The sequence below is a fragment of the Canis aureus genome, chromosome 20 (genome assembly GCF_053574225.1).
Source record: "Canis aureus isolate CA01 chromosome 20, VMU_Caureus_v.1.0, whole genome shotgun sequence".
Lineage (NCBI taxonomy): Eukaryota > Metazoa > Chordata > Mammalia > Carnivora > Canidae > Canis > Canis aureus.
Window position 1 is genome coordinate 35,221,805 of NC_135630.1, and position 23,936 is coordinate 35,245,740.

At 41.2% G+C, this 23,936-nt stretch overlaps 1 protein-coding gene across 12 annotated transcripts in view; it reads left to right on the plus strand.

Annotated features, from left to right (window-relative positions):
* CLASP1 (cytoplasmic linker associated protein 1) overlaps window positions 1-23,936 on the plus strand; it is a 266,298-nt gene that overhangs the window by 45,712 nt on the left and 196,650 nt on the right. The gene's annotated exons all lie outside the window — the stretch shown is intronic.

Consider the following 23,936-nt stretch of genomic DNA (forward strand, 5'->3'; position numbering starts at 1 on the left):
TTGCTTGCTAATACCTACACAGTTTCTAGTTTTTTTGTTATAAGCATCATGATACTGAGCATCCTTCAGCATATGTATATTCATGCCCTTGGTGTGTGTGTGTGTGTGTGTGTCTGTGTGTGTGTTGAAAGTTCTGAAAGCCGTTTGGACTGAATTGCTGGGTCAAAGTGGTCCAGGTTGCCTGCCCAGCAATGGTGCATGAGTGTGTCTGTACCACCCCTGGATATTACCATTTCTTTGGATAGTCTTCCTTTTGCATGGGCAAAAGGTACCTCTGTGTAGCTAGAGCAGCACTGGATAGTATTTCTTCTGTTTTTAACCTTTCAGATAGCAAATCTTAAGAGGATGCAAAGTAAATAATTTTATTTTTGTTAATCTCATTTCCCTTTTAAAAGATTGATGAAAAAAGGTTGTCTGGGGCATATTAAATATGCACAGAGAAGAAGATGTCCATAGTTATGAGGAGGAAGTCCTGACACTTCGACAAAGTCCACTTTGTTGGATTAAAGAAATTGGGTCTTCATAACTGTCGTTTTATTCCCAGTAGTTTATTTCTTTTCTAGATAGAATAAGAATAATATTGATTTATCTCCCAAGAAAGTTGTGAGAGAAAAAAACCCATCTAATCCATTTATTTGGAATGTTCCTTTCCTTTTCCCAAGTGCTTTCACACCTCCTGTAACCTAAATGTCAGCTCATCTTAACTGGGGTAGGCTGGAAGATGCTAAGTAATGCCAAGTAGATAGTAATTTTGTTTTTGTTGCTCAGTGAGGGATAGGTGTGTGATTCCATATGATTCTAAGGAATTATTTTTTTAAATAGCTCTGTGAAGAAAAGGACTGATATTAAACTTTCTGATCTTGGGAAGGGAGTCAGATGGACTTTGTAATGGACAGGAATTGAGTTCAAACCAGCTTAAGCTGGAAAGGGCATTATTGGGGCAGATCACTGGCCAGGGATTAGGGAAGTCTTTGCTTCTCTCTGGCTGATGGCTTCTCTTTTGTGTCACAATCATATCTACTGTAGGCCCAGCCCACATCTTGCAGCTTCACCACCAAAAGAAAGTCTCTTTCCCCAGCTTAGATTACAACCACAAACCCCTAGACAAATCCCCAAAACCTTTGACCCACTCATCACGGCTAGGGAGTTGTGGCAGTGTAAGAAAATGAGTGGGCCCCAATTTGAAAACTTCATGTCAAGGGATGGAGTAAGGACATGTTGCCTTAAAAGAATGAAGCTTGGCTTGGTGCAGGTGGCCTGGGTGTGACCACTGGGGGGAATTAAGAATTTTGTCAGAAGCTTGTATTTTAGATTGCTGGAGAGGCTGCAGGGCTCTTCTGGCGGCTCAAACACTGGGGTCAGATGTCACTTGTTTTTTGTATTGTTTTGTTTTTGAGAAAGAATGTGAGTATGCCAGCCCCGATTGGGGTTGGGGAGGGTCAGTGGGAGAGGGAGAGAATCTTTTTGTTGTTGTTGTTGTTGAAGAGAGAGAATCTTAAGCAGATTCCACACTCAGCATGGAGCCCGATGAAGGGCTTGCTCTCATGACCTGAGATCAGGACCAGAGATTATGACCTGAGCCAAGATCAAGAATTGGATGCTTAACCAGCTGAGCCACCCAGGTGCCCCTCAGAGGCCCCAGTTTGTATCACAACTCTTTTTACCATTTGTGTGGATTTATGCATGCCATTGAGCCTTCTGCTTCCTGTGGTCAGGCAGGAGCAGCCTGAATGTGCAGTGCTCTGCAGCACTTGGCATCGTTCTCTCTGTGTATGTATCTCCCTTTGCCACTTCCCTCTCTCATGACCCTGTGTTATTCGGGCTTTCACCTGTGTCTTCAAGTAAGAGCTTTTCGATCTGTCCCATCCCCTTTAAATTGAGCACTTACCCTTTGTGAGTGATTGTTGTTATGGTTTTTGGAATCACAGCACTGAAATTCCAGTGTTGTTATAGGTATAATGCCATTTTTTCTATGTTTTTAAAATCTGCAGCCTGTATCATTTATGTGTAATGTACATAATTATATGCTGCTCTAACATTTCTTTTCTTTTTTTTTTAATTTTTATTTATTTATGATAGTCACACAGAGATAGAGAGAGAGAGAGGCAGAGACATAGGCAGAGGGAGAAGCAGGCTCCATGCACCGGGAGCCCGACATGGGATTTGATTCTGGGTCTCCACGATCGCGCCCTGGGCCAAAGGCAGGCGCTAAACCGCTGCGCCACCCAGGGATCCCGCTACTCTAACATTTCACATGTGCACTTCCCACCTGCCTATCCTGGTTAAGACCCTCGTTGGGGTACCTTGTAATGACTAAGGAAATGGGGACCTAGAGTGAGTGAAGTTGAGCCTCATGTCTGTTCATCACTTATATTTTCCTGAGAATCAGTTTGGGGTGTTTACTTCTGTCAGAGCTTCTAAGTCATTTTAAATTTAGAAGGAAAGGAAAGACGCTGCAGATATTAAGAGGAGGATCTGGTAAGTGGATTAGGAAACAGGATGAGAAAGCTCCAGGCCTAATATCCAGCCCTTGCCTGAATCTGGACCACTTTCCTGTTCTCGGGGGCTAGAGCTTGTGCTCCCCTCTTTTCTTTTAGGTTCCAGATCTGTGCTCTTAGGGCCAGATCTTTTCTCCCATAGGATAGCTTATTTTAGCCAGAATTAGCCTTCTTGTTTAGTGATGCCACTTTGGGGGAGAAGTCTGTTCAGAGCAGGTGGGCGAAAGCCAGTGCTCTTCATGGTAGGTACTGCCTGGGGACTAACTGTGCTGTATGCTACCAGCCCAGCCCCAAGGGACCATCCATGGCTGACTGTGTTTGCCACTCTGTTGCTTCCCTCTGTAGCTCTTCATGTAAAATGAATGAGGAGGATTTAGGTGCACAGGGCCCCAAAGCACAGGTGGATATGTGCGCAGTGGAAACGTGCGCACACGCACAGGATGGCTGACAAAAGTGGGCTTCCCCCCAATGCTTATTAAGCCTGCTTCGTTCAAGAAAACCTTATATATGCGCATCATTTATATATTGATGTGCACAGAGAATTATACACTGCTTTAACATTTATGCTTTAACTCTATACGTACTTTAATACAGAAATAATTCAACTCTATACGTACTTTAATATGGAAATAATTCAGATTTCATGTTTTTAAAATACAGAATGGATGGTATTATGCCATAAAAACACTGGCCATTTTGGTGCTAGAATTCTAAGGAAAAATCTGGTATGACATGTGCCAAACTATTATTATTTTCAAGGGGGAGGGGAAAGCATTATAAGGGAGTATGTACTTACTAAAGTGTTTCATTGTTGGAGATTTTTAAAAATATATGTAACAGGCATTAAACTTTTTTCTTTTTTAAGAATACTGTAGTATAATTCTTTATGCAAGTCAGCTTTATTCATATTAGATACGCATCTGTTTACTGTCTGCCCAAGAGTGTTACCCTTGATAAAGGAGGAGTGGTCAGGGGGCAGAACAGGAAGCCATTTTGAACTCATGTTTTTCTCTGCTCTTAAGAGAAACCTCCAGTGCCTTGGTGGGAGGATTTATTTTTATAGAATGAGATCTTGATCCCTTTCTTTAGGGAAAATTGATCTGTTTCTTTTGCCATCTCCAAAACTAGGTAGACTCTGTTACGGCAGGGGATGCCCTTCTGGAAATGGGAACACTGACAAAGGAGAGCTAATGTGCTTAGTCTCTGTGGAGCTGTGTTCTAGAAACTTTGGCACTTGCTCTCATATCCTACCTACATATCAAATCATAGCCTACCTCTCGCTATTCCAGGCATTGTTTTTTTGTAACTTGCTGGCAAATGCTCCCAAGCTGCAGAGTTCAGAAGCCTTTGATAATGTTGGAGCTTCCTCTCATCAATTCCTATGGACACTCTTCATTGCTGTCTTTTCTTAAGGGAAGTGGCTCCAGCTCTGTAAAATAATAGACAATTTATATGGAAAAGTTAAGAGCCTAGAATCTGGGGACAGACTGCTTGGGTTAGAACTCCTCCACTAGCTGTATGATGCTGTAAGTTACTTAACCTTCCTAGGTCTCAGTTTTTCAACTGTGAAATGGGGACAATGTTGATCTCATAAGGTTCCTATGAGGGTGAAGGAATTTATGCACAGACAGTGCTTGACACATAATGCTGCAGACTTGTTAGCTTTATGATTATTTTATAGCATCCAATGTGATATTCTTTCTTCATTTCTTTGTGGTTGATCCAGTGATGTTACTGCCTGCCTTCGGTTACCCGTTACTGGTTTAACTTGTACCAGAACAACCAGACTGTGGCAGAAGGAGAGGCCACAAAGGAATCATTAGGGTTGCAGTGCAGCTTCATTCTAGAAGATCATAGTTGAGGGAGCATTGGCTGCGTGTCTTTTCAGGGTAGTGGGTGAAAGATCACTGGCCCATGTCTCTCCTTGCGTTCAAATGTGTACTAAAATGGATTGTGGGGGTATAAACCCTACCTTTTCTTTCTTTGTTTTTAAAAACTATTTTGGAAACAAGCAGTCATCTCTAGTGGGGCCTATCAAATTCACCTTGGAGTCATTTATCCACCTCCCTCCGAGAGCAACCACAGGTTAGAGTGTGTGTTCAGGTGGTTGGTTCTCTCCCAGGCTGTGGTGAGGGAGAAGTTTCAAGTCATTGTGCATGCAGTTTGATTAGCCCTGTGTCAGTGAGCCTTGGAACCCCTTAAGAGTTGCCAGTGTTGGAAGAAATTGCCCTCAAATGAGTATGAAACTGATCAAACTGATCATAGTGAAGAACAAAAGAGTATATATAACAGCCAGAATAGGAAAGGGTTTGGATGAGACGATACCAGCCCAGTGGGCACTTGGTGGGCAGTGAGGGAAAAAGGAAGGTGATTTTGCTTTAGTGAAGTCAAAAGTGAATTCCAAGTTGTTTGCTTTGCGTATTTTGACAAAAGGAATAAATGCTGGTAGAGGTTATGAAAAAGGAACTGTTGAATGTCATAAAGATTGTCGCCAGATATTTGATCTCCTGCTGTGTGTTAGAAGTAATAGTAGGTTTTTATCTGCATTAAATCTTACCCCACTTTCCAGAAGTTAGTTACCTCTGAGACTCCTCAAGGTGAAGTAATATCCTTTAAGCACATACATAGTCCGCTTTTGACTGCAGTTTGAATGGAAATCTGTAAAACACCTCAAGGCTTTTAGGCTCACTCATCAGCCTATGGCTGATGGGTTTAACTTTGCTCTGTGATCACATTCTTTAGCAAATATGGTAGGAAAAATAAAAAGACTTGGATTTCCTGCTGAACTAATAGTAGTGGGTAGTGAGTTTAAAATTTCAGTGGAAGGAATTAAAACATTTAGCAGATGCTTGGAAGAACAGCATCTTTTATCATAGTGCATGGGAACTGGCGTGGTATCCACGGGTGGATAAAAAAGAACACAAAATAAAGATTTTAGGTGGACTAGCAATCAATTCTAATAGCCAGAACAAGGTCGATTACCTTAGAATCAAGAAAGAAAACATTTATTTCTTACTAAGAACGAAAGGGCTTTTAGGGAAGGGAGAGAAATGATTCTGGGCACTATTTAATAGTACCGGAGAGTAGAAGGAAATAGCTGGATATAGTGGAGCAGCAGATAAGGTAAAGTCAATAAGCAATCTTATTTTTTAAATGAGAGATATTCAGGATCAAATTCATATTCCTTTTTGGCTGGTTTTGTTTTAATATTTGATTTGGACTCTGAAAGTTTTCGACTAAGCTTATTTTATATTAATTTTAAAAAGTAATACATTCTTGGACTCAGACAAAGAATTGAGGTTTCTACTTGTATTTATTGGCTGCGTAAGTAATTGCAAATGGGCCCTGTAAGTCTTTGATTCTGCTTTACATCCCGCCTGCTGTCCTGAAGGCTTGGCTGACTGTACTGGAGCTGTAGCAGCCTTCCTCTGAAGTGGATCCTTTGCTCTGAAGTCACCTTTATGAGATGCTGGTCAGCCTGAGAAAAGAGTCTAAAGCGGAAATTCAAGGTCAGCTACGTACGATAGCTATTGCCAAAGTGACACACAGGCAAACAAACCAAATCTTCCTTTCTCACATTCTTGGTATCAGAGGTCAGGGGATGGGTCTGATTGCAAGTTTAGAGTAGGAGAGAATGCTTTTTAACTGATTGAGGGCATGGCCTTTCATTTCTAAATGGTTTAGAGAGTTTATGCCCCATTGTTTGTTCGTTCTAGAGTCCTAATGATATGGATGATATTTTTTTTCTCAGACAGGAATGTGGCTTTTGGCAGTGACTCTGCATCATAATTGCTTGAAAATAACCAAGTCCTTTGGAGCCAAAATGTGTGGCCTCTGTGCATGTGATGTGTGTCCATGAAAGAAATGTGTGCGCGTTGATTAAAAAAACATCACTTGAAATTAGAAATAGAGGCTTTCAAACTGGGAAAATCTCAAACACCCAGCATTAGGAGAATATAAGATACACATGTGTAAATATTTCTGCACATTTACCCAGGAGATAGTGTACTTTGCATCAAGTATAAAGGGTTTTCAGTGACAAAGGGAACTGCTGGTGGAAAAATGTAAAGTGAAAAAGGCAAGTGCAGAATTGATACATACTCAAGATCTCAGCTATGTACAAATGTATAGAAAAAATGATCTGGAAAGAGCTATGAAAATGTTAATGGTATTATTCATTTATGTGATGAAATTATAGATAGGTTTTCTTTCTATGTTCTTCTATTTTCTAAATTTCTCATGGTAGGCACATACTATTTTTCTAAACAGAAATTTAAAACTTTTCTTCCAGGGCTGCTTTTGAAAAGGTACTTGTCAGAATATTACAGGAATGAGATTACTTATATTGTCACATGAAGAATTAAACAGAACTTGGATTTGTTGCAAAAAGCAATGCCTTTGTAACTTTCCTTCATTTTTCTCTTAGAATTAAGGTAGCATTAAAAGTAACTTTTCCTATTTAAAATACATGATACCAGAGGAGCCTGGGTGGCTCAGTATCTTGGGTGACTGGCTCTTGATCTCAGCTCAGGTCTTGATCTCAGGGTCGTGAGTTCAAGCCCTGTGTTGGGTTCCACACTGGGGATTGAGCCTACCAAAAACAAAACAAACAAAACAAAACATGATACCCAAGCAATACTGCAGTTGGGATCAAGAATCCACTAGGCATATTCAACTGCTCCAGCCCCACATTTCTCCATAAATGTGCTTATAGATGCTCTAAAAAGGTATAAAAATCTGTAGAAAATCTGTTGCAGCGTTTAATACGTGAACTGTTTTGAGAAGTTTTGCCAGCTAAGTGCGCAAACATCGGTATAAATTTAGCTTATCTTAATGACTTACTGCTTATTTTTTTTTTTTTTTTACATTTAGTTTATCTTTTTGTGGTAATTGCTAGATTTTTTTTTGTTTTGTTTTTGCCTCAATTTTGAGATAGGAGATTGTGAAATATGGCGTGGCCAAATGTTCAGACTTGATTAGCAGTGCAGTCGGAGTAAGCCAAATCTGGCTGTTTGATTTGATTTCTGCTTTATAATAGAAAGAGGATTAATTCAAGAGGAAAATGCTTATTTATCTTCCCTGATGCATAATGATGGTACATGTGGAGTTGAAGCATGTTCTTAATAAATTGCAAACCTCGTAGAATAGAGATCTTTTGATTTATGAAGGAATGTATTGCATCTTCCTATCCCTTTGACTTAACAAAACAGCCTTAGTAAGAATTATAATTGCATTAGTGGCTGTCAGGGACTGAGGAGAGAGGAGGAGGAGCTAGGGGAGTGACTGCTAATGGGCAGTGGCATTCTTTGTGGGGTGATGAAGATGTTCTGGAATTAGGTAGCAGTGACAGACGCACAGTCTTGCATGTACTGGAAAATACTGAATTGGACACTTCAGTTAACAAGGATGATTTCCATGGTGTGTGTATGGTATCTTAATTTTTTAAAAAGGAGAAGAGGAGAATGGATTCCATATGTGAAGAAGTCCCATACACATTCCACCAACCTCTTCAGTCCTCTTAATATCTAATTACAGAGATGCCAAATCCTGGAAGAATGTTGAATTTTCACATGCATTTGTCATGAGAGTAAAAAAAACCTCTGTGATTAAAAAGATCAGTCACCTCTAAAATGTTATTATGAAAAGACAATCTAAGGACATGGATAATAGTTTACTTAAAAAAGATCTGTTTGAAAAGGAACATTGTTGGGATATAGTAGGTAGACTGAATTGTTTTAAACTTCAAAATGAAACCAATGTGTTAGGTGTCAACAAATAGCTACACAGAGACAGAGAAGGGAAGTACATGGGTTTTATAAAAGCTCACAAGAGTGAGGGATTTTTGTTTGTTTGTTTTAAGAAACAGTTGCTTTGGGGTGTCTGGGTGGCTTAGTTGCTTAGGTGTCTGCCTTTGGCTCAGGTCATGGTCTTGGGATCCTGGGATCGAGCCCTGCCTTGGGCTTCCTGCTCAGTGGGGACTGCTAATATTGCTTCTCTCTCTCCTCCCTGCCTTGTGCTCTCTGTGGCTATCTCTGTCTCTTTGTCAAATAAATAAATCTTAAAAAAAAAAAGAGCAATTGCTTTCTTAAGATATTTAAAAAGGATTTTTAATTAATTATTTTAGAGAGCAAGCTCACACGTGTGCAGGAACTTGAGCAGGGCTGAGGAGAGAGAGAGAGAGAGAGAGAGAATCCCAAACAGACTTTCCACTGAGCATAGAGCTCGACCCAGGGCTCAATCCCATGACCCCGAGATCATGACCTGAGCTAAAACCAAGAGAGTCAGATGCTTAACCGACTGAACCACCCAGGCACCCCATGTTATGATTTTTAAATGAAAAAAAAAAAAAAAAAAAAAAGAAAAAAGAGCTCTAATGTATTTTGAATGTCTGATTATAGCTGGGTCTTTTGATAATTACTTTAAATATTTTATGCCATTTGATTACCATAAGAACCATATTTTCAACCCCATTTTAAATCTGGGGAACTAAAAGCAAACATTCATCACTCCCTCCCCCCTGAGAAATTAAAATTATATGAGTGAATGCCTTCATAAGAAGCTCCCAAAGAACAGTGAGAAAAATAACTTGCCTGATATATTACCACCTAGAGATGCCCACACCTTGATGAGCATCCTTCCAGGCAGTTCCCTGTGCATAGGTCACATTATAGTTAATAGTATACATGCTGCTTTACAGCCTACCTCTTGGTTGGTTGTTACTTTGTTTTGCTTGAAGTAAAAAATTAGGAGTGTCGTCTGGGCGCAGGGGTGGAAAAGCACCTGTGTCTGGGAGGTCCCAAACAGACCAGGTTTGGTCACTCACTGATGACAAAATCTAAAGGCAGAGGGACGAGTGTTGGTGAAACAAGAAAGGGATTGATTGCAGAGAGGCCAGCACCAGGTAGACAGCGGACTAGTGTCTCAAAGACTGTTTCCAAAGTGCTTAAAATACTTGCAGGATTATTTAAGGAAACTGGGAAAAGGTCTGTGAGCACATGCAGGTGGGCATTACAGGTCAGGTCTCACTCATGGTCTTGGGGTCAGCCATGGGGGTCTTGCTGGCTTAAGGCAGTCGCTATGGCTTGAGGGCATAGTTTCGGTTCACATCAGGGAGTGCTTTGCCCTCAGGGTCTTTGCCTGAGTTCAGATATAAGCTGGAAAGAATTAACGTTAGAAAGTTTGAGGTTAAAAAAAAAAAAAAAAAAAAAAAAGGAAAGTTTGAGGTCACAATGAGGGTAGTTGGAATCCTCTTTCAGTAGAGTATTTTTTTGTCATTAAAGTATGGCCTTATGCTACTCCTTTTTGTGTGTGTTGTGATTTACCTAATTTGCTCCTAATTAAGATTTAGGCTGTTTGCAAAAAAATTTTTAAGTTTTTATTTAAATTCTAGTTAGTGGGGTGCCTAAGGTGCCTCAGTTGAAGCCTTTGGCTCCGGTGGTCATCCTGGGTCTTGAGATCAAGTCCTGAGCCCAGAGTTAGGCTTCCTGCTCAGTAGGAAGTCTACTTCTACCCTCTGTTGCTGCCCCCCGCCCCCGCCCCCGTGCCTGTATTCTCTATCAAATAAATAAATAATATCTTTTAAAAATGTTCTAGTTAGTTAACATACTAGGTGTAGTATTGGTTTCAGGTCTACAATATAGTGATTGTTTGCAAATTTTCACCATTTAAGCAATATTGTGATGATTATCCATATCAAGGGTTGTCTTTAAGTTTCTAACCTTTTACATGGAACTTTTTCAAATACACATGAAAGTAAAGAGAATAAAACAGCGAGTCCCCTTGTACCCATCATCCAATTTGAACAACATATTACCATTCTAACATTATTCATCTGTTCTCCATCCACTTTTTTACCCCTAGAGTATTTTAAAGCATGCCCCACATGTCATATAATTTTACCTGTAAAGATTTCAGTATGTATCTAGAATAAAGACTTAGAAAAAAAATCCACAATGCTATTATCTCCCCCAACAAAATTACCCCAAATTCCTTAATATCATCTAATAACTACTCTATGTTTAGTTATCCTCAGTTATTTCAAAAATACTTTTTACATATGATTTGTTTAAAGCTGTATCCAAATGTGTTACATTTAAGTTTCTGTTAAGATTGATAAAGAGTTTCTGCCTAACCAACTATTTTTTTTTCATATAGTTTATTTGTTGATGGAACTGTATTATTTGTCCTCTAGAATCTCCCCTTTTCTGGATTTAAATGATTGCATTTCTTATGTCATTGTGTTATCTAGCATGTTATTGTGTTTCTGGAAAGCTGGTAGTTCAGTCTGATCCTAGAGGCTCTGTTAGCTTCAGTTTTTCTTTTTGTAACTAATCCTTCTCCCATGGTATGTTCATCTATCTGCATCATATTAGTAAATCATCTGTTTGTTCCACTTTTTGGTGATGCTCAGATTGATGGCAGTGTGTTCAGGTGTCCTCATTGATCCTTCTGTTATGAGATGTTTCACTTAAAGGTTTTAGTACCAATTGATGATTACTACCTAGGTTATTTTATTAGATAGCAATGGGACAGTTTTCTAATACTTTCATTTCCTTTAATTCTATTACTTATTAGCTGTAATTGTTCTATGAAGAACTTTGACTCATCAGTTTTCAGAGCATGAGTTGGTGCCTACCAGCCTCCAAAGGTGACCAAAGAGTTTCTATTTAGTATTAACATAACTAGTGAATTTAAACATACTTGTTTGTTTTACATTTGCGCATCTTCTTGACATCCCCTACTTGGCAGGTAGGATCCCTTTCAGGTTATATTCAGAGGGCACAGGGCCAATTCTGAAGGGAAGGTTTCCAGTAAAAGGAATTGGGGGACCTTAGAGAAAATGGCTAATTCCATGTCTAGGCAGGAATTGTCCAAGATGAACTTGGGACATCTTGTCAGCCTTGAAAACAGGAAGCATTTTATCTGGTTTCTTTTTTTTTTTTTTTTTTTTTAAGATTTTATTTATTTATTCATGATAGACACACGAGAGAGAGAGGCAGAGGCAGAGACACAGGCAGAGGGAGAAGCAGGCTCCATGCAGGGAGCCCGACGTGGAACTTGATCCCAGGTCTCCAGGATCACGCCCTGGGCCGAAGGCGGCACCAAACCACTGAGCCACCCAGGCTGCCCTCTGGTTTCATACTATACTGAAGCTACCTGTTCGCATGTGGGCTCCCCACTAGATTATGAGCTGCTGAAGGGCAGGAACTTTATTTTGTTTGGGGTTCAAATAACTCTGTCCCTGCTGGAGGTTTTGCATTCTGCTCCCCTCCCCACCATAAAACAAAAAAAAAACCCCTCAGTTGAGAAGTGCTCTCTGGGCCTCTAGGAAGGACTCTTTTTCTCTGTCTTAACAACTGTTTGAGTTTCCCCAGTGGTTTTCCAAGAATTGTTAATGACTTCCTTTGAGTTGACTTTTTGATGCACTTTGGAGTCCAGTCTTCCTATGGCCTTCTTCCCTGTACCCTTGAGCAATACAAATAAAAGTAATGATGGGGATTTGACCATGCCTAGACTATAGGTTTGGTAGATAGATTTTCAATAGACGAGGCAAACTAAACCTTGGGTCATGCATTTTGGTTAAGAAAAGTGGGTGTAGTATGTGGCTTAGCACAGTTGCACTGTCCTTTTTCTTGTTACCCCTCTTTTGCTCTTGCATGGGATAGTCAAAGTTTTATTTGTGTTTTAGAGCTAATTATGTTTGACAGTTCTCGTTCTTTCTCTCTTTTCCATTTCAGAGCTGAAGTTCTGGTTACTTACATTATGTTCCTCAGGTTTGGTTTCTTATCGAATCTTACCTCTTGACCTGCAGTCTAGAACCTAGTTTTAAATGCCTTCAGAGCTTTCCCTCCTAGCATTTACCAGGCTTAGTTTTAATTGTGATGATGTGATTCATGTCTGTCTCAAAAGGTGTTTTCATTTTTTTTTGTAATTTTACCTGTAACACCTCAGCACATACTTTTTGTTCATTAAAATTTGTCTAATGAGTGAAGAAAAAAATCCTAACTTTACCATAGTATTCCATGTGATTTTTTTGATAGTCAAATGAGAATAAGGGAAGTAAAAGCTAGATTGCATAATACCTTGCCATTATAGAGACCTGCCCGTTAGGGCCTCAGGTGTTTGCCTTGGCTTATGTTATGCTCTCAGGTAGCATGGGTCGCTTTTCTGTTGGAGGTGGGAATTTGCACCTTCTGGTGTTGGGCAGGGTTTTAACTGTGTCTTCTTCTTCTCCGTAGCTCAGAACATGAAGTTGCTCAATAGGTCATGAACCTTGGCTTGCTCATCTTAATACTGCTGAGATACAGCATGAATAATAGCAGTTTGGGTGCATTTGAACATTTCACTTTCTCTTTCCTCCTCTTTCCCCTCTCCTCTTGAAGTGGGAAATAAGACTTTTCCTTTTGACAATTTTATGCTGAGTTGTGAACACATGACTTTGCTCAGCTCTCCCCTGGTGTGTAGATGGGAACAGATGGCTTTACCTCTGAGCCTTGGCTTACCTGTTTGTGAAATGGAGAGCAGGAATGGGACAGTATGGAATGATACCTACTCTCTGTGAAGCAGTGGACAGAGGGATTGTTATTCGCTATTTTCCTCTTAGTTTCTTCCTTTTACTTTGTAATCACTTGAGATTTAGAGTTTGACATGTTTCTGTGCTTTTACCTGTAAGCATTTAGCTCTAAAACTTTTTTTTTTTTTGTTGTTAGTCTATTGTGTGGCCAAAATAAATAGGGTTTCACAGGACAGAGATACCCGTTGGTTTTTCTCCTTAAAAGGATTCCTGTTTTAAAAATTGAGATAATTACAGACTCATGTAAGAAATAATAGAGATCCCGTGTGCAAATGTCTAGTTTCCAAAAAATTGTTATATATTGCTAGACTGTAGTGTAGTATAACCAGGATGTTGACATCGATACAACCCAACAACTGACTTAGATTTATCTAGTTTTATTTGTACTCATTTATATGTATCTTTTGCTTACAAACTGAAAAATTTCTTTGTTTAAAAAATATGTTTTATTTATTTATTTGAGACTGAGCGAGATAGCATGTACTAGGTGGGGAAGGTGGGGGGTAGGAGAGAGAGAAAGAGAAGCAGGCTCCTCACTGAGCAGGGATTCTGACACAGGGCTTGATCCCAGGACCCCAGGATCATGATCTGAGCCCAAGGCAGACGCTTAACTGACTGAGCCACTCAGGTGCCCCACAAACTGAAAATTTCTTAATCCAGCATTTCAGATTTGTGATGATAGGGTAGTAGGAATAAAAATCACCCTTAACATGAGAATTAATTTATAGATTAAGAAGAAATATATCTTTCCTTTTAATTCTGGTGAATGTGGTAATATAGACCATGAAAATTTTGGGCCAAATAGTACAATATTATATAACAGATGCTTTAAAGAGTAGACAACTAATGCATATACATTCTTGCATATCAAGCACACTTTAAAAATGACTTAACACATACTTGAAACTAATAACCAATATCCCATTTTCACTTTGTTTACACTGCCCTTGTATGTTGGTGCTTTGGTTGGAAAACCATGTTTTCTTGAGCACCACAGAGTACTTTAGTCTAGCCCTGGGTTAGTGGAACCTGAACTAGATTTAGTATTTTTAGCATTCCCTTTTCCTGTTTTAATTAATTAGAAGAAGATGGTGGACAGACCTTATAGCATTGCTTTCTTTCCTCCTGTTTCTGTTTGGGTTGGAGGCATAACTAGACATCATCAGTGGAGGTCTGATTCTTTTTTTTTTTTTTTTTAAGATTTTATTTATTCATTTGAGGTAAACAGAGAATAAGCAGGGAGAGGGGCAGAGGGAGAAGCAGACTCCCCACAGAGGAGGGAGCCCGATGTGGGGCTTGATCCCAGGACTCCGGGATCGTGACCTGAGCCAAAGGCTGATGCTTAACTGACTGAGCCACCCAGGCGCCCCCTCCCCCTCTTTTTAAATGATTTTTGAGAGAGAGAGAGTGCTCATGCTCATGCCTACGAGGTGGGGGTGGCTGGTGGCAGAGAGGGGCCAAGGGAGAGGCAGAGGGAGAAGCAGACCTCCCTGCTAAGCAGGGAGCCTGACTCAGGGCTTGGTCCAGGATGCTGGGATTATGACCTGAACCAAAGGCAGATGCTTAACCCACTGAGCCTCCCAGACGCCCTGGTCTCGGACTAATTCTTAACACCTTATGTCTCTAATGTCCCCTCCCTCAACACACAATCCAGTTGTCAATACATTATAGCAGTGTTCCTTCTGAAGTAATTCTTCTGTATTTCCCACTACTTAAGAATATGTGTTTGCTTGAAAATAGCAGAAAAGCATAAAGAAAATGTCAGGGGTTATTTTATCCAAGTATCCTCCTAACCTTTTATTTTCTTTTTTTGTAGTCTCTCTCTAACACAGGAATCAGACACACTTTTCCCTTCCCTAGCCTGTTGAAGGAGCTTTCCAACTGGTTTCCCTGTCTGGGCCAAGCACGCTTTCTAAAACACACAGCTGTTGTGTCCCTACTTGTTCAGAAGCCTGGAGTTCTCTGCTGCCTGCAGAAGAAAGCATGATGTTCAAAGCCTTGTAATATTTTTGTCCCTGACATACCGTTCTTTGCTTTTCTTCCACCCTGTTCGCCTCCATACCGTGTCCACGCTATCCCCCCTGCCTCCATTCTGTTTGCTTTATGTGGATTGCCTGTTCTTGTCCTTGTCGAGCTCCTTTACGTGGTTGAAGGCTTGGGTTAAATGCTGCGACCTCTATAAAGCCTATGCTGATTTTCCCCAGTTGAGAATATTTCTATGAATGCTGGTACTTCCATAGCACTTAGACCACACATCACTTTTACCAATGTTTTGCCACATATTGTGTCCATTCGCCTACTTGTTTCAACCATATTGTCGATATTTTTGCAGGTGAGGGCCACATTTTTATCTGTCAAGGGGTGTCTCCGATTGCCTTGTTTGCACAGTAGGACCCAGCAGATAATAATGGCTTATTTAATAATATTCAGCTGTGTAATATGTAGTTCCTGTATTTGAGATGGCTTTTTCTTTTTTGTTTGTATTTTCTGTTTAATCTGCCTTGTCATTGAATACATACCACTGTGACAACTTCCTGTCTTATGGCTGTATCCTAATATAGTATAGTTTAATGAGAGGGGCTAACTTTGGGATGAATTTGTAGAAATGCTTCCTATAAGGCAGGAGGATTCTGATGGGCCTCCCAAATCCCATGGGTGACTTTTGTCTCTTAGGAGGATAAAGTGGGGGCGGGGGGGTGTAGGCAGTGGGAACAGACACCTGGGAATCAGCCAGGAATATTCCTTGTTTCCTTCCTATCCAATAAATTCGGAAAATGAGTTAGTTGGATGAATGCCTTGGCATCCATCCTAACCTTTGTAGTAATTTAAGGACTTGATTTTAAATTGTGATTTGTTTCTCAGAAAATTCCAAATAAAAAAATCATGAGTGTCATATCATGTAAGATTCCAGTGAAGGAAATCTAGAAATATGAAGTATAGTTTTGACGTTATAAAAGACAGTGAAATACTCACCCCACCCCTCCTTGGAAGGGGGAAGCTGGGCTTTGTGATTATACTCAAAACTATGTATGCTCTGTGACAGAGGATGCCTGGCAGGCTGGAAGCCTCTTGGATCATTAAGAGTTCATTAGATTCTGTCTGCAGCTGTTAGAAAATGAACAGTCAGGCATGTGGGACTCTATCATGTTGCTCAAATGCTCAACATGAATAACTAGCAACAGAGCTATTTTTCATGCAGAGAAGGAAAACCTTTCCTAGCCAAGGGAAGATTGTCTTTATCTTTAAGAAACAACGTCTTAGCATGGTATGTTAAACTCTAGTTTATATTTTGCGCATACTCCTTCCCCCATCATAGTAGCAGCTTCCAAAAATGAAAAAGAGGGACACTTTTCACTTTGTGAACAAGACTATGCCATCCATTTCCTCTTTCAGAGAGAACATATAGAGACATAGGCTAGAGGTGGCTTGGGCATCAGTGCTTCCATTATTAGTGACTTTACACACTTGATACCTTTTATGTTTTGTTTTGTTTTGTTTTGCCTTTGCCCCTAAAACTGAAAAACAATAATTATTAGCTATTCATATATGTCTCCATTTTGCATATAAGGAAACTGGGGCATACAGAAGGAATAATTTGCCCAAAGTTACACAGTAAGTGTCACAGTTTGGATCCGGAATCTGCATTCTTAAGTACTATACAGTATTGTCATGTCAACACAGTTTCAGATTTCAAAACAAGATTGGCCAAAAAAAAAAAAACAAAAAAAAAAAAACCAACAACAAAAAACCCCAAGATTGGCTATAGTGAGCCTCCAGTGTATACAACATTGTGAGTAATCTTTTAAAATCGTAATTCAGATTTCTAAGCCTGTCTCCTGTGCCTTCCCATTATACTTAGAATAAAACTGAAACTTGACCTCATAGTGTAAATGATCCTGTACCCATGGCCTGGCCCTCTTGGTCTCTTAGCCTTCTTACTCCCGTCCTGCTGCCTTATATTTTGCTGCTCCAGCCACCCTGGCCTCTCTGTCTTTAGAGCATGCTTTTAAGGCCTTTCTGATGGCAGGTCCGCTTTCCCCCAGATCTTTGTGTTGTGACCTATATCTTGTCATTCAGCCTTCTCTAGACTTCCCTAAGTAGTTTCCATCCTCAGCCATTACTTTAACCCTAGCTAAAGTTCCCCCAACCCCTGCACTGTGTGTTTCCTGATGGCAGAGCCCTTACCTGTTTTGTTTAACTATAGAATCTCCATTTCCTAAAACAGTAATTGGGATGTGGTGGCCACTCAATTATTTATTGAGTAAATGAACATAATGAGAGGTTGGACAGTTGTATCTCTGGAAGGCCCAGAAACCAGTCCCCTAAGGATACATGACACCATCTCAGGACTGCTAGAGATTGCTTTATCAGCTCTGCGCCTCCAAAATCTGCCACCTCCTCAAGCAAACTTGCAGAGAAGGTTTTGCCTCCAGTGTCTCAGCAGCAAGTGGAGGTAGGAGGAGACAGCCAGGGACCTGACAGTTTCAGAAGGCTTCCTCTGATTTGTTGTTGAGCCTTGTAGGATCCTGGGAAGAAATTCTTGGGCTTTGTCACAACGACTGCATTTTAATGATGAACCTGAGACACCATGAAAGGCTAAATCCCAGAATATTCTCTGTAATATACATGTCTAGTACATTTTGTGAGCTTCCCATGAACTACATGGGAAGTTCAGATAATTGCAATCAGCTTCAGCTAACTAGAATATCCTCTCTCCAGGTAGGCTCATCCTTTCATTCTCCTGTGAGCCTGTTAACTTGCTTGGTGCTGGGAAGCCTTCCCTAACTGTGTGTTATGATTATTAAACAAATGTTTCTTTCTTGTGTTATCCCACCTGTCTAGAACACAGCATGTTCCTTATCTGAAGTCAAAGGCACTTGGAGTTTTCTACGGGTCATTTGGTATTTGATTGTACTGTCCCAGCATGAGGGTCCAGAGGCTCTGAAGGCCAGGACAACCCCGCTCTGTTACATTGGTCACAGTTGCCCTCAGGGTCCCATGAGGGAGGGAAGCTGGGACTTTCTGAGCCTATTGGGCAGAGACTGTACTTGAACAGATTCAGGCTGTGCTTTATGAGCCATCTCTCTCCTGTTGCCAGTTGGCCATGAGCCTGAGAGCATGTTCCACATCAGTCTGAAGTCCACTGGACAGGTGTATAAATCCTTCTGTTCTGTACTGGGCCTTTCTCCCTCTCGGCTTTCAGCGAGCATTTACTACAAAGAAAAGGAAGGCCTTAGTCTTCCTCTCTCTCTCTTTTTTTTTTTTTTGTTACCCTGGTGTGAAAGCAGGCAAGTCTTAGAAGTACATCAGTTCATGGAAACTTTTCCAGTTTACCAACCCCATCTAAGAAAACAAAGGTAGTCATGGGAAGAAGGAGGCATTGTAACTCTTAGTCATAATCCTTGAACTCTGGGTGTTGTGGGCCTCGGAAAATATTTCTCGTCTTTCCTAATACCTTTTTACTGTCCACATTTCTCTTTAGGTTCCCTGACTTGATCACAGATGACTATAGATAATTAAATTAGAGATTTCTTTGCTCATTTCCCAGTTTTTTTTTTTTTTTTGAGAAGTGCCAGTTGGAGGAGAGAAAAAGGATTTTCTGCCTCCAGACAGGATTATAACAGAGTGGATGTGGTTTGTATACAAGGACCTTGTATTCTATGTTGTAACTGACCTGTTGCAAACAATGCTTGACTGCATGTTTCCTTTCTGTGGGAGGAGACAGACAGAGGTTTCCCAGAAGGAGTGACCTGGGAGGCCTGAATCTTAAAAGATGGGCAGGGTTTGGCAGGGAGAAGTGCACATTGAAAGGGGAAACAGTGTCTGAGCAAAGCGGTGGTGGGTAGAGCTTGGGGAAGAGTGGGAAGATCCCACTCTCACTGGGCTGGTCTAGTAGGATTGTGGGCACTGCCCTGCTCCATCCATCCATGGAAAAGCTCCAGGAGGGCACGATTGTGTTTGGTTCTCTCTGTAAGCCTGGCACTTAGCACATGGCCTAGCCTACGGTAGTACTCAAATATTTGTTCAGTGAATGGGGGAGGCTGGGAATAATGAGAATAGCTCACGTTTACTGAACAGCTCCATGTATCTGGCATTGTGCTGAGCTCTTTTAAGCAGATCAGCATTTAATTCTCATGACCATCTTTATTAGTTTCTGCTGTAATTCCTCTTTAGTAAGTGAAGATGAATGGTAGGGCTGGTGTCTGAAACTGGGCCATCTGGGTTCAGAACCCAAACCCCTTCACCTAAACTGTGCTTTCTAGAAAGATAGATTGGGGCCAGACCTTAGAGAGTGTGGATGCCATGCCAGGGCAGTAAAACATTTTTTAACAGACTCTGAGGAATCACTGAAGATCTATCTTTCTTTCTTTTTCATTCATTCATTCATTCATTCATTCAAAGATTTTATTTATTTATTTGACAGAGGAGAGCGTGCAGGAAAAGGGGGAAGGGGCAGAGGGAGAGGGACAAGCAGACTCCTCCCTGCTGAGAAGGGAGCCCCATATGGGGCTCCATCCTAGAACCCTGGGATCATGACCTGAGCCAAAGGCTTAACTGACTGAGCCACCCAGACTCCCCAAAGCACTGAAGATTTTTGAACAGATTCCTAGACTGTTCTTTGGAAAATTAGAAAATTGTGATGGCGTCTGAGCTGACTTGGGATAAATAGGAGGTTACCAGAAGATAGTCCAGTGTGATGAGAGGTAGTGAGGTTGGGAGTGGATTGTTAGAATGTGAGGGGGATATTGGGGAATAATGTGAACCATTAAATGCCGTCTGAGCAGACAATAGGGCTGAGTAAAATCCTCACTAAAATGATTTCATTTTCTTTACAGTGTCTACTGTTTTTGGGACTTTGAATCTCCCTGACCTAAGGAAGTCCTGTTTGCAGACAGAGGCATTATGCTGCTAAACAATAATTCTCTTTTAGCTGTTGTAGTCTTACTTGGAAACACAGCCTTTCAGGAAAAGAAAGATGCTCAGATCATTTCCGTGAAATATTTACATTTATGATACTAGTTTTTTTAAACACAAAGTATAATGGAGTCTGGACAGTGTTACACTGCAGTGTAATCGGGTTGTTCAATAAATTATTTGAGGATTTATAAAAATGAGAATTCATATTACACCTTTAGCATGTTGATCTGATAGTGCCACCCAAGAAATGCAAGGCTTTTCAAGACCTGGCCAGAAGTTCCAGTGGTTCCCTCTCCATTTCTCATCTTGCACCCCTGACTCCCTAGCCCCCCATTGCAGGAGTACTTTGAAACAATTGCTTCAGGGGCACCTGAATAGTTTATGGGCTGGTCTCAATTATTTGGTAGCTTGGATTAAACCAGTGAAATCTAAGACGAGTGCTAAGATCCATTAATAGGACTCACAGCTGTCAATCTCCAAGAGAAGTGCAGGCCTGGAGCCCCATGCAAACTCTTCCCAAAAGCTTGTTTCTGGCATTCCTTGAAACCCCCCTGCAAAAATCTTCACTTGTTTTTCTCAATGTTTTCTCCTTAGAAAAATATCTGATTCCAGGGCTCCTATTTAACCTTCCCGGTGGACGACTTATAGCAAACCAACCCAAAAAGGGAAAGAAAAGACTTAGAACACGTTTTAGAATCTTCCTCCTTTATTGTGTGTGTTGTGACTCTCTATACTGCCATAAACACTTCAACCCGAGCATGCAGATCACAACTGATGACCTTTGTTTGGAGTTACTAAGTCAGAGAGTGGCCAAAGGTGGAGTGACACTGCTGAAAAAAGGCTCTGGGCCTTGGGCATGGGGCATCAGCTGTCACTGCGGCTCCTGGGACTCTGACAGCCTTTCCCGGCCTCAAACAGGATGAATGTGGAAGGTCACAGTGAGTTCAGTGGGCAAGTAGTGTTAGGGCAAAGTTTTGGTTGGCTGTGGATATGGAGGAGGTTCATTTCAAAGATGATGTAGAGAGTTTTTTTGCTTTTTTATTTCTTTTTTCTTTTTTTTTTCCTTTGCTTTTTTAATTAAAATAAGTGAAAGGTCGTCTGGGTGGCTCAGTTGGTTAAGCGTCTGTCAAGTGTCTGTCTGTCTGGCTCAGTGCTCAGTGGAGAGTCTGCTTCTCCCTCTCCCTCTCTCCTCCTCCCCCTTGTGTGCTCTCTCTGAAATAAATCTTACAAAAAAAAAAGTGAAGTAAGTCAGGCAAAGAAAGGCAAATGCCCTTATGATTTCACTTATATGTGGACTCTTCAAGATAAAACAGTCTGTAAAAACAGACTCTAAAGTACAGAGAGCAGACTGTACCACTCTGGTGTTGCTGGAGGTGGGTGGGAGGTTGGGCAAAACATGTAAAGGGGATTAATAGGTATAAACTTCCAGTTATAAAATAAATGAGCCACAGAAAAGAGTCAGTACTGTTGCAATAAGGTATCGTGACAGATGAGCATTGAGTAATGTATACAATTGTCAAGTCACTATGGTGGATGCCTGAAATTAATATAACCTTGTATGTTGACCATACTTGAATAATAAAAACAACGTGTCTCTCCTTTTAGAGGAGCGCACCTGCTATGTAGGGCATGGCAGGGCCTCCTCTGGAGTTTGCAGCAAGGAGGCCTGGTAGCAACAATAGGCAAGTTGCTTTTGGCAAATTTAGAATTGAAGAAAGTAGTCATATTGGTTGTGCAGTCGTCATTTACTGAGAGCCTGTTTGGTCTTGCGAATACAGAGCAGAGTAAGACATGGTTCCTGACCCTGAGGGACTCCTGCCTACAGAGACTGTGTGTCCTTTTTGCTTGGGATGTCCCAATTTATGCCTGTTGTCCTGGTATAATTTCTAGCAGCACTCTGTTTGTTTTTTAAAAAGATTTTATTTATTTATTCATGAGAGAGAGAGAGAGAGAGAGAGAGAGAGAGGGAGGCAGAGACACAGGCAGAGGGAGAAGCAGGCTCCATGCAGTGAGCCTGATGCTGGACTCAATCCCAGGACTCTAGGATCACGCCCTGGGCTGAAGGTAAGCGCTAAACCGCTGAGCCACCAAGGGATCCAAGCAGCACTGTCTTTGAACCTCAAAATTCCCCAGTGAAGATGATAAATTATTTGGTTCCCTTACCTTACCAGGCAAACATGTAAGCACTTGCCAGAGGATTATCACAGAATTGACCCTAATTTGCAAAGGGGGCCCAGCCTGGCCTGGTTCTAGATGCTCCTTTCCTGCCTGCCTTATCTGTTTACACACCTTCCCTACTCTTGCTTTGGCAGCCCCTTGTCTACCTGCGTTCCCCTACTTGTCTCAACATCCTTTGTGTCTCAACGTCCCTTCGTGCCTCACGGCTCCTCACAGAAGCCCTGAGCCTATTTAAGATCTAGTGGGTGAGCTTTTCATCCCTGCTACAGCTCCCCTGGAGCAATCTAGGGTGTGGCTCCCCCTCTTCTAGAATGGAACGATACCATTTACATGGCCAGTTGAGTTATCCCCCCCCCCACCCCAATTGTCCATGTTATTTTGGAGAGAATTCTCTGTGCTTCTATACTATCATTTTCATGGGTCATCAGGAAGAAAGGTTGGCAAAATGTATGCTTGGTTTCCTGTCTTCACCTGGCGTGTCTTTGAGCTCTGATTCCTACTTTTCTCTACCCCCGGGGAAGAAAACTATGCCATTGAAAGAACTGGCCATTAGAGCCACTCAGACTTGGGTCCGAGTTTGGGCAACAATGCTGTCACTGAGATGGAAACATTACACACAGGATCATGTCCGAGGCCTTTTCTGACCAAAACCTTTGGTAATTCCTCTTCAGCGGTGTTGAGTTAGGGAGAAGCCCTAATTACAGAAGCCACAGCACTTTTCGGTTCATGATAGGAGATCATCCAGTGGTAGGCTAGAGAGAGAAAGTGACAGGGTGTCAGGTAGAGCATGGTGGTGGCAGTCCTGTTGGAGCATGTCTGGAGGAATGGATTAATGTTAGCTTTTCTCTTCTGTTTTCTAGCACTTATCCTTGACTGGCCAGTGAATCCCTCATTTGAAATGACTCCGTCATGAACTTGTATTTTCATCCCTCACTCTTTCTCTTATTCTATCAAATGTAGTCTTGTGTACTTCTGAGGTTAGAAATCAGAATTAGATTGAGTAGGAAGTAGTACAGAAAAAGCTTGCTTCCTTGGAGCTGAGAATTTATTCCCGATTTGAGGGGCTTTTTTTGTTTTCCAAGGTGCTGGAAGTTAGAAGGGATTAGAACAACAAATTTATTTTGATTTCTCCATCCTGCCTTTAAGCTTTCTGGTCTGGAACAAGTTGGTTTATTTTTCATAAGTGAATTCATTAAGTGTGTAGGCATGTGTAATGTTTTTAATTTTTGGCAAGGCCACCGTGCATTGTGTGTTTGACAGCATGAATGAACTTCTGGATCAGAAGAGGAGGGGCTTAACCCACAAGAGAGGTTTCTGCAGACTTTTCCCGCCTCTTCTTCAAACTGTTATGTGCTCTCTTTGATAAAATCACATTGCTTTTACCTGCCTCCTTTTTTGTGCTGTGATGTAGGCATTTCCAGCAAACCATCACACAGTCATTGTACAGATGAAGCTATAGAGACCAGAAGGGGCTGGTGACTCCCTTTCCTGATGGAAGAAAACAGAGTCAGACAAAGGCAGGGAGGCTTTCCTGTATCCAGCTGCATCGCTGAAAGATAGAACTTAAAAAAATTGAGCAGTAACAAAAGCCCAGAGGACAAAAGCCCAGCTTAAACAGAACCTGCCTATTGTATTTCTGTGTTTGATCTCCTCATAAATAATTGAAGACTTTGGGATAGCTCCAAAGCTGAAGTTTCCAAATTGCATTTATTTGAAAGTGTTGGGTAGAGCTGTTCCATAATGTAACCAGTTGTGTTTTTTTGTGGAGA